Source organism: Sinocyclocheilus rhinocerous, unplaced genomic scaffold, assembly GCF_001515625.1.
Source record: "Sinocyclocheilus rhinocerous isolate Xijiao unplaced genomic scaffold, SAMN03320098_v1.1 scaffold86, whole genome shotgun sequence".
In the NCBI taxonomy this organism is placed as follows: domain Eukaryota; kingdom Metazoa; phylum Chordata; class Actinopteri; order Cypriniformes; family Cyprinidae; genus Sinocyclocheilus; species Sinocyclocheilus rhinocerous.
In genome coordinates, this window is record NW_015650012.1 from 694658 (window position 1) to 705844 (window position 11187).

Below are 11187 nucleotides of genomic sequence, written 5' to 3' on the forward strand. Positions count from 1 at the left end.
TACAGTATGTGGAAAATAATGTGTTTTTTAAACCTTAAACCGCATAAACACATTTCATTACACCAAATACACAAAATACTGTTCTTTTTAGCAGCATCATATGACCCCTTTAAGGTAATCGGCTAACCTAGCTAGTTGTTTTTATTGTTGCCATTTTATTTCATTTTAACATCAGAATGTTAGTGAGAAGAAGAAGAAAAAAACAACAACAACAAACTTTTAGATATAAATCTGCATTTGTGATGGACATTGATAATGACCATGCTTGGTATCTCCTTAATAGGCATTGTGAGTAAAACAGAATATGCAAGTAATTCTAATATTAAAGTGATAGTTCAGCCGAAAACAAAATTTGCCATTATGTCATTCTAAAACTGTAGGACTTTCTTTCTTCTGTGCAACACAAAAGATATTTTGGATAATGTTGGTAGCCAAACAGTTTTAGTTCCGCTGATTTCATTGTATTCATGTAAAGAAATGCTGAGAGATTTTTTTTAAAAGAGCTTTTCTTGTGTTCCACAGACAAAATAAAGTTATATACAGGTGCATCTCAATAAATTAGAATGTCGTGGAGAAGTTCATTTATTTCAGTAATTCAACTCAAATTGTGAAACTCGTGTATTAAATAAATTCAATGCACACAGACTGAAGTAGTTTAAGTCTTTGGTTCTTTTAATTGTGATGATTTTGGCTCACATTTAACAAAAACCCACCAACTCACTATCTCAACAAATTAGAATACTCCATAAGACCAATAAAAAAAAACATTTTTAATGAATTGTTGGCCTTCTGGAAAGTACATTCATTTACTGTACATGTACTTGTAAGGTCCGCACACATGGCCCAAGGAAGGTATCCAGTGGCGGATGAAGGTCTCTTGCGTGTTCGGTCTTTTCAGCGCGCAGAGTTATTCAATTTAGGTTTAACTGAGCTGAGCAGCTTTTTGAAGATGTTGATTTCATTTTCCAGCAGGATTTGGCATCTGCCCACACTGCCAAAAGCACCAAAAGTTGGTTAAATGACCATGGTGTTGGTGTGCTTGACTGGCCAGCAAACTCACCAGACCTGAACCCCATAGAGAATCTATGGGGTATTGTCAAGAGGAAAATGAGAAACAAGAGACCAAAAAATGCAGATGAGCTGAAGGCCACTGTCAAAGAAACCTGGGCTTCCATATCACCTCAGCAGTGCCACAAACTGATCCCCTCCATGCCACGCCGAATTGAGGCTGTAATTAAAGCAAAAGGAGCCCCTATGTATTGAGTACATGTACAGTAAATGAACATATTTTCCAGAAGGCCAACAATTCACTAAAAATGTTTTTTTTATTGGTCTTATGAAGTATTCTAATTTGTTGAGATAGTGAATTGGTGGGTTTTTGTTAAATGTGAGCCAAAATCATCACAATTAAAAGAACCAAAGACTTAAACTACTTCAGTCTGTGTGCATTGAATTTATTTAATAAACGAGTTGCACAATTTGAGTTGAATTACTGAAATAAATTAACTTTTCCATGACATTCTAATTTATTGAGCTGCACCTGTAGGTTTGGAAACTACATAAGAGTGATTAAATGATGTTTTGTGGAGTTTCCGGAGTTTTTCAATGACAAATTCTTAAAATTTTGCCTTTTATCCTCACTAGTCTTGAACATTTGACAACGTCCTTGTATCTTTGTGCAGAAGTGCATCAGGCTGCTATAACAGAGTGAGTGAGTTGGTGGAGCGCCTTTTTAGTGAGCTCTGCAGACCGTGAACACTCTGGCCCCTATAGACCTCCTTAATTGATTTCCCTCTGCACTTTTCATGCTTGAATGCTTCTCTCAGGGAGGGACTTTTTTATACTTACAGATAAATACTAGCTAACCAGAAAAAAAAAAGGAAAAAAAACTGATGTCTGTTTTTTACTTTCCTAGCAAGAAATTAAACGAGAAACACAGGTCATGATGAGGTCTATTTGCAGGGTGCTTATGGTTGCTAGGCTGTGTTTAGGTAACATGATTACATTGGGTGGGATGAGATTGAATAAGACAGTCTCATAAAGCACACAACTGGTCTGGAAACATTTGTCTAGAAATCAAATCAGTTTTTTGCAATCACCTTCAAATCAAATAAACAAATAACAAACACAATTAAATCAGGCATTTACATCCATTGGCCAGTCACCAACTTCCCATTGCAAGAATAAAGCCATCAATTACTGTCAACTTTATGTGGCGCTCCATCATGAACCATCATGTTCGATTAGATAATTTCATTAAAATCTGAGAAACAGATTGAACAGGATGTTTAATTTCTGTACATAAATAAATGATTTTGTGTTCCATTTCAGTGATACATCTCGTAGTGCAAACAATCTCTTCAACACATTTGTCTGTATAAAAGATTCAAGTCATTCTCTTGTGTTGAACAGGATGTTTAATTTCTGTACATAAATAAATGATTTTGTGTTCCATTTCAGTGATACATCTCGTAGTGCAAACAATCTCTTCAACACATTCATAAGTAAGGAATAATTGACAACAGGCTGTCCGTTCACGTCATAGCCGCATTACCAACTTGGGTGTGCATTATTTTCTAATAATTAAAAAGACTGGAGTCAATTATTCCACTTATTCTATGGTTACCACATTTCAAGACATTGTTCAGATGTTGTATTACAAGATATTTGTTAGGTTTTTGTCCTTAAAATGCTCTTGTGTATAGGACTAATTTCTTATGCATCTCATCCTACGCCTCCATTGGTAATTCCAAAACGTCATTTTAGACAAAGTATCAGAGGCTTGAGCCACTGATAGCAGACTCATTTCCTGAGTTTGTTCGGCAGCAGCGTTTCTTACTAATAGTGAATCTGCAAGTTGAACTGCTTCAAGAACAGCGCCATTATTACCTCGCTAGTGAGAAATGTCATGAAGCTTTTAAGTGGCTAAACCATTTTACTGATAAAACAGCTGCACTGACAGCATGTTTCCGTACACACGTATGTTTCAGTGTGTGCATACTGTATGGGTGACTGTGATTTCACCAAGTACAACATTCCAATCAACCAATCAGAATTGAGGCATAATTTTTTAGGAAATATCTGTTTTAGGCTTACGATCAGGGTTGTTAGGTGCTTCTACACCCTTGTAAATGAGCTATCATTTCACACTGATTTTAGGAATAAATTATGGGTAGGGTTAGGTTTAGGGGTAGGGATTGGGTTTAGTCTATATTTTTGGACAGTAATGTTGATCCAGGATCAACAAAAGATGTTGATCCAGGAACATGTCTTACTTGGCAAAATCACAGCGACCATACTGTTTGTGTGTGTGTTTGTATGGGAGAGAGAACAGGAGAAAGAGTATGTGCTTTCTGTACATAATAAAACAAAATTTTGTGGCAAAAAAACATGGAAATAATTTGTCATTTTTATCCTATTGTTTACTGTATCTATTTGCTTGGTCAGTGTCTGTGGATTTTGGTTCTTTTGCTGTTGTAACCTGTATAGTGAAGTGAAGTATCGTGTGGCTCGGAATTTGTGCTCTGCATTTAACCCACACACACACCATGAACACACACCCGGAGCAGTGGGCAGCCATGTTGCAGTTGGGGGTTCAGTGCCTTGCTCAAGGGTCTCCCCTCAGTTGTGGTATTGAGGGTAGAAGAGAGCACTGGTTATTCACTCCCCCCACCGACAATTCCTGCCGGACCTGAGACTCGAACCCGCAACCTTCGGGTTACAAGTCTGACTCTCTAACATGTAATACGGTCAAGACCTGCTTGGAACTAGTCTAGCTGTGTGTTTCCATGACTGTGTCCGAAATTGCCCTCATGTGGGTACAGAATAATATAATTGTCAAACTTTTTCTTATCTTGTTTATAAGTTTAATTTCCATGAACTCTTAGTTTGTATTCTTTAGTTCCTGTTTAGTACCTTCGTTTGGTGTGGACTGGACGAAGATCTCTGCTTCGTCATGCCCCATGGCAATCCCTGCTGGACCCTGGAGGCTTAGATCAACTTTGCACTGTGAATGAATGGATCCGCATTCACAGTGGGCGAAGTGGAAGATGACAGCAGCCTCGTCCAGCCACACCTCACTGATGTTGGGCAACCAGACCCAGAGCACAGCCCACCATCACCCCTCACCACGGAGACGACTACACCTAAGCCCCCCGCAGACGTAGAGCTTCCACCCACCACATATACTGAGCCTGTAACAACAATGCCTACTAACGGCCCAGAGCCGAAGCCCCAGCTTGAATCTGACCAGGGGTGAGAGCCGGCAATAGCCGTTCCAGAGGGAATATTGGTGGAGTTTGAAACTGGTGACTGACTAATAGACGGGGACACTGAGATACTGCCGCCCACCCTATCCCACCCTGATTTATCTGCACTATCTTCATCATCATTGATTCAGCCCAGTATAATGCCTGAGTCTTTATCCTGTATGAACTTTGAATTATTGTCAGTAACCCCGCCCAGCCTCCCTCTCCCACTTCCACTATTAGGTTCAGCCAGTCCTTCAGCCCCGCCTCAGCTGGATTCCGGTAGCCCTTCGTCTTCACCTATAATGCCTTGCGGTGTTGTGAAGCTTCAGGTCATGCATTCACCAGCCTCGCCTAAGAGAGAGAATCCTTTTACATTAATGAGGCACATACATTTTAATGGCTTTCTGGCCCCCCATGGACTAATGTCATGAAATGCAAACTTGAATGTGCAAAGTCCACATTTTATATAAGCCAAAAGACACATACTGCTACTTCAGTCTCAAGGTGAAAAATGGTTCAGGAAACCCTGTTGACAACATCTTGAATTAAAGGGGGGGAGGGGTGGTGGTGTGGGGGTTATCTAGATGAAATCTGAATCAGAGGAGATGTAGCTGAATAGAGTATGTGGTGAGACTGACAAGCCTGTGGCCATGAGGCTCTGTGTATCTGTGGAATATTGTGTCCCGTAATCAGATTTCTGACTGTGGTTGAATCACTCGTCCTTGTCTTTGTGCTCACACACCTACACCTCACATTCCTATCCACACAGAGGGACTGAAATCAAGTATTCTGTTGTATTTAGGGCTGTCAAATTAACATGTTAATTTAGTGCGGCTGATAATAAAAAACATAATGCATTGAACAAATGCAAAACTTTAATGAATAAGCCTCGAGCTAAAGGAAATGTAAATTCACATTAGTAAAGTACAGCAATGTGAATTTACATTTCCTTTAGCTCAAGGCTTATTTATTAAAGTTTTGGTGTGAAAGGGCTTTTACATTTGCCAAAAACAGAACTTTTTATATTAAAAACAAACAAGCAATCCCAGCCCAGATTTAAAAAGTAACGCAAAAGTAACAAAACACATTACTTTCCATAAAAGGTAACTAAGTAACGTAAAAAAAAAAAAGATGGAGGAATGGTATGTAGATGGTATACTGTACTAAAATACTTGGTGTACTTGGCGTGTGGTGTTTTAGACTGTATGTTCGTAGACTGTAGATTTAGTAATGGTTTTGTTGCACTGTTAAATAGCGCAGGAAACCAAAGTAGTCCGATTACAGAACAAATGAATTGATAAGAGGCCATTCACACAGAATGTGAGACATAAGGCAGTAAAATATGAGTAAAAAAATAAATAAAATTATATATATATATATACAGTATATATATATATATATATATATATGGTCCCACTTTATATTATTGGTGTCTTTGTATATGTACTTAATAATTGTCACCAGTATTTTCAGTTAGTTTCAGTTTCGTGGACTTTTAGTTTGCATTCTTTAGTTCTTGTATCCCTTTGTTTGATTTTCCCACTTGTCCTTTGTTTCTAATATGATTTATTCATTCAGTTCAGCTGTGTTTAATTAATCACCTCTTTCATTGTATACTTAAGTTCCTGCTTTTCATCTGTTTAGGGTCTGGTCACGTTTGTGTGTGTGTTTTGCTGCTACTTTGTGTTTCGTTTATCCTGTGGATTACTATTAAAAATTGTGTTGGAACTTTATGTAATTATAGATGTAACTACAGAAATTAATTACACATGTAATTAAAGGACAGTATTTTCAAACATAAGTACAACGTAAAAACATATAAGTTTTTACGATGACACAATGCACTTATAAGTACACAATAAGTGCATTGTATCAAATGATTAATTTAAATGTAAATACATAGTAGTTAAAGGCAGAGTAAGTGATTTTTCAAAAACACTTTAGAAAACTGATTCGGGCCGAATCGCAAAACAAACTTGTAGCCAATCAGCAATAAGGGGCGTGTCTACTCGTGATGTGGAGGAGAGCGCGTTCAGTGCATGGGACGGACATTAGCCGAGCCGAGCGACAGAAAGATAGAGATGGCGGATAAAAAAACAAAAGAGGAAAACGTCTGCGGAAAGATAAGGCAAGAAGTAGGACCCGTGAAAATATCGGATCAGCTTTCCAGCGCTTTGGCTACCAGAAATCGCTTACTCTGCCTTTAAGGACACTTACATAAAGTGGGTCCAAAAGTTTTTTAAAGGAACTTATTTTAAAGTCAACATGAAACAGAAGTTTTGATCGTCTTTTCTTCCCTATTGTAATGTATATCTGAGTGATGTATATCTGAGGGTCGACTAACATGTTTTCATAGTAAAACAATGGAAATGCAGTGGCACTAAACAGAAGCTCAACATTTTAAAAATGTGTCTAGAACTTGCTTTTTTTTCTGCCTTTCACTGCAAAAATGTTCTGTGTGAGTTGAGGAGCCATTTACACAAAATGCATTTTTGCGTTAAAAAACATGAGACATGGGCAGTGGAATGGGAAAAAAATGTCTAGAGATGCGTTTTAAAAGTTGAACTTCTTTTAACTTGAGCGCTGCATTTTTAGAACACCATATCATGTGCGAGATGCAAGTGCAATGATGAAAGACGTCCGTCTAGTGCAATTTTACTTTTAAAACAAGAGAAAGGGGACATCGGATGCAAAATTCACTTTTACATGGTGTTTGCATATAAATGTGTCTTAGCAGTGTGTAGACACAACCACCCTATAATGAAATTATCAAGCCGTTTTGATTTTCTAAGTAGCATGATATCATACTTCTCAGGTTCTCATACATGCCCATGACTGCTGACGGACTGTCCCGTATTAGCATATTTCCACCCTCAGTCAGTTGTACACTGTCCGCTATTTTCTCCATGCTCGAGCAGCGACAACAATGTCTCATAAGCAATGCAGGTGTTTTGTAGATGGATGTAAAAGTGAACATGTTTCTCCCAACATCAAAGTCACTGAGGATGCAGTGTATTAGTTTTGTTTTTGATGGTAATGCGCCACCGAATACGCAAAAAAAAAAAAAACTGAAGAGAGGGGCGCGGGGAGCAGAGCTCATTATCATTTAAACAAGGTAAAAGGGGTGTTGTTTTATATGACCTTTGAGGAATTTTGACCAAAGTATGTTCATTTCATGAAGACCCTAAAGAATCATACCAATCATATGTCCTCAGATGAAGGTCAAAGCAGATGACACATGCTCTGACAGGAAGACAGCAAGATGCCTCAGCGGACCATACAGAGACAGGAAGTCACTGTCTATCATGCTTCACCCCCACCTCTGTCTCAGTTAGGGTCACAGGATCAATCTGATTCTGACATTTCTTAAACCTGTGGGATGGATGAGTCTAATCCCTGATGTATCCTTTCTAACAGTAATGTAGGGAAGCCTGTTATCTCAAAATACAAGAGACAACACTCACGATGAATCTGTTTAATAGGCTGAACCAGTAACTTTACTTGCACAGAGAATTGTTGTCCTCTCTCTCCTCTGCTCATTTGCTATATTTGATCCTGAAATGGCTCTGGTTCTTGTTTGCCTGTCATCACAATGCTCACCAGATGCTTCAGAGTCCCATTTAAGCAATGGAATCTGGGGCTAGTTGTCACACTGGGAAATTTGACACAAGAATTATGTCTCAGTAATTATTCACTGGTTGAAGGTTTGGAGTAAAAGGTCTAATTACGCAAATGTATGTGATTTTGTATATTTGCATCTCTTAAATGAAGATGATTTATTTATTATTATTTTAATTGTCCTCGAACTAAAATTCCAATATTATCAAATATTTAGCTGTAATTGTTGGATAAACCTGTGACATACATTCATAAATTCACTTATGTAATTTTATACCATTTGTTGTTGTTTTTTTTAGTAAATATATTAATTAGAATTTCTGCTGTTTTTTTATGTTGCATTTTGCTCTTTCACAAATGTTGTGTTTCATAATTTTTATTTTTGATAGTTGAATTTTGCTGAAAACCCTGTAATAGATTATTTGAAGGCATGTTTCCATTGTGACATTATACCCATATAGTTGCTCTTGTAATCACAAGGTCAACGTGTTCAAATGTATCTTATTTCAAGGCCAATAAGGGAGGAAATGTTCAATTGCTTTCAGTAGCCTGACTTTTAAAGCACTTTCAAAACTAAACACAACCTGAGAATATTTAAAGAAGTAAACAGCATAAAACTAGCCCTGGCTACCTCTCTATGTAAAAGCTGTAATCGGTTCAGGGCTGTTTATGCTGTGTGGTTTGGATTTTGCCACCTCAGCTGCATGAGACTCATGGGATCAGTCAACTATCCTCCGGCTAAACTCACCTCTGCCCTACAAATCCCACAACCGCTTGTGCTACAGCAATACTGTCACTGCCAGACACAATACAAACATCTGCAACCTTTGCATTGAATCTCCTTAATGTACAAGTGAGTATTTTCCCAGTGAAAACCTATTAATTATTGACATTGTTTATCCATCTCTAAAGAGGATTTCCATTTGCTAGGATAATGACATTTATAAAAGTCTCTGCAAATTGTGGGACCTGACATTGATGACAGGGAAATTTACTTAACCTTTATTTAACAAGCAAAGTCATTTGAGACTGAACAGTGAGGGCGTGTGTGGAAAATAAATCTGTTTAATAGTATAAGAGACACAATCCATCATTTGAACGTATGGTTTGTAATTTCCTGTATATCTTATCATGGCTAGTGATCTATTTCTGTTTTAGTGTCGGAGTGTGTCTGACACCATCTAGTGTGTGCAATGCACTGAGCATGACAATGTAAATCCACTGGCATTTTGAATCTCTTACAACACGGACCCTGTGACCCCTATCAAATCAGACCTGTGACCAATTTTGAGTTGCGACCCATCGGTTGAGAATCTCTGCTGTACTGTACAGGACATCCTAAGCTAAACTAAATACATGTACTGTGGGCTACACTAGTACTTAGGCTAAATACATACATTCCCCATGCCAGAGCATATCAGAATGTATATTGGGTACAGAATGCAACTATTACTACTATGTTTTAACTGCCTGTACTAAAGATCTCTAAAATATCTCCTTCAAATGACAAACCAGAGGTGTCAAGACTTGAATGGTTAGCATGGGTCTGTTAGCTTCTGCTAGATGTCATTACACCATCTGGCTGCAAATGCCAACTTTTTCCATTGACAGTCATTAAAAAGTATCCATGTAGTCTGATAACACACACACACACATATATATATATACAGTGGGTACGGAAAGTATTCAGACCCCCTTAAATTTTTCACTCTTTGTTATATTGCAGCCATTTGCTAAAATCATTTAAGTTAATTTTTTTTCCTCATTAATGTACACACAGCACCCCATATTGACAGAAAAACACAGAATTGTTGACATTTTTGCAGATTTATTAAAAAAGAAAAACTGAAATATCACATGGTCCTAAGCATTCAGACCCTTTGCTGTGACACTCATATATTGAACTCAGGTGCTGTCCATTTCTTCTGATCATCCATGAGATGGTTCTACACCTTCATTTGAGTCCAGCTATGTTTGATTATACTGATTGGACTTGATCAGGAAAGCCACACACCTGTCTATATAAGACCTCACAGCTCACAGTGCATGTCAGAGCAAAAATGAATCATGAGGTCAAAGGAACTGCCTAAAGAGCTCAGAGACAGAATTGTGGCAAGACACAGATCTGGCCAAGGTTACAAAAAAAATTCTGCTGCACTTAAGGTTCCTAAGAGCACAGTGGCCTCCATAATCCTTAAATGGAAGACATTTGGGACGACCAGAACCCTTCCTAGAGCTGGCCGCCCGGCCAAACTGAGCTATCGGGGGAGAAGAGCCTTGGTGAGAGAGGTAAAGAAGAACCCAAAGATCACTGTGGCTGAGCTCCAGAGATGCAGTCGGGAGATGGGAGAAAGTTGTAGAAAGTCAACCATCACTGCAGCCCTCCACCAGTCGGGGCTTTATGGCAGAGTGGCCCAACGGAAGCCTCTCCTCAGTGCAAGACACATGAAAACCCGCATGGAGTTTGCTAAAAAACACCCGAAGGACTCCAAGATGGTGAGAAATAAGATCCTCTGGTCTGATGAGACCAAGATAGAACTTTTTGGCCTTAATTCTAAGCAGTATGTGTGGAGAAAACCAGGCACTGCTCATCACCTGTCCAATACAGTCCCAACAGTGAAGCATGGTGGTGGCAGCATCATGCTGTGGGGGTGTTTTTCAGCTGCAGGGACAGGACGACTGGTTGCAATCGAGGGAAAGATGAATGCGGCCAAGTACAGGGATATCCTGGACGAAAACCTTCTCCAGAGTGCTCAGGACCTCAGACTGGGCCAAAGGTTTACCTTCCAACAAGACAATGACCCTAAGCACACAGCTAAAATAACGAAGGAGTGGCTTCACAACAACTCTGTGACTGTTCTTGAATGGCCCAGCCAGAGCCCTGACTTAAACCCAATTGAGCATCTCTGGAGAGACCTAAAAATGGCTGTCCACCAACGTTTACCATCCAACCTGACAGAACTGGAGAGGATCTGCAAGGAGGAATGGCAGAGGATCCCCAAATCCAGGTGTGAAAAACTTGTTGCATCTTTCCCAAAAAGACTCATGGCTGTATTAGATCAAAAGGATGCTTCTACTAAATACTGAGCAAAGGGTCTGAATACTTAGGACCATATGATATTTCAGTTTTTCTTTTTTAATAAATCTGCAAAAATGTCAACAATTCTGTGTTTTTCTGTCAATATGGGGTGCTGTGTGTACATTAATGAGAAAAAAAAAATTTACTTAAATGATTTTAGCAAATGGCTGCAATATAACAAAGAGTGAAAAATGTAAGGGGGTCTGAATACTTTCCGTACCCACTGTATATATAATAAAA